This window comes from Tasmannia lanceolata, unplaced genomic scaffold, assembly GCF_043159265.1.
Source record: "Tasmannia lanceolata isolate RefF3 unplaced genomic scaffold, GAP_Taslan_0.1 ptg000008l, whole genome shotgun sequence".
Classification (NCBI taxonomy): domain Eukaryota; kingdom Viridiplantae; phylum Streptophyta; class Magnoliopsida; order Canellales; family Winteraceae; genus Tasmannia; species Tasmannia lanceolata.
The window spans coordinates 42,771,172-42,771,960 of NW_027518685.1; positions in this window are offsets into that span (position 1 = coordinate 42,771,172).

Genomic DNA, 789 nt, shown 5'->3' on the forward strand with positions numbered 1-789 from the left:
CAACTAAATCTAAGATTCAATACCTTCAATACCCACTCATTCTTATCACAAAACTTGGCTAAATGCTCGTTGATATCATCTCTAGGGTTTCTTATGTCTAAAAGATAGATGTTTGATAAAGTTTCTAAAATAAAAAATTTTATATTTTTACAATCTCCATCATTAATCAACTAAATTTAAGATTCAATACCCTCTCATCCTCATCCCAAAACATGGCTAAAAGCTCATTGACACCGTCTCTAGGGTCTCATATGTCTAAAAGATGGATGTTTTTTAAGCTTTCTACAATAACAAACTTTCTATTTTTTCAATCTCTATCCTTTATCAACTTAATCTAAGATTCAATACCATCTCATCCTCATCTCAAAACTTGGCTAAAAGCTCCTTGACACCATCCCTAAGGTTTCCTTTGCTAAAAGATAGATGTCCTACAAAGTTTCTAAAATAAGAAACCATTTATTTTTTAAATCTCTATTCTTCATCAACTAAATCTAAGATTCAATATCATCTCATCCCCATCTCAAAACTCAGCTAAAAGTTCCTAGACACCATATATAGGGTTTCCTATGTCTAAAAGATGGATGTTTTGTAAAGTTTCTAAAATAAGAAACTTTCTATTTTTTCAATATCCATCCTTTATAAACTAATTCTAAAATTCAATACCATCTCATCCACATCTTAAAACTTGGCTAAAAGCTCCTCGACACCATCTTTTGGGTTTCTTATGTCTAAAATATTGATGTCTTATAAAGTTTCTAAAATAAGAAACTTTCTAATTTTTCAATCTCC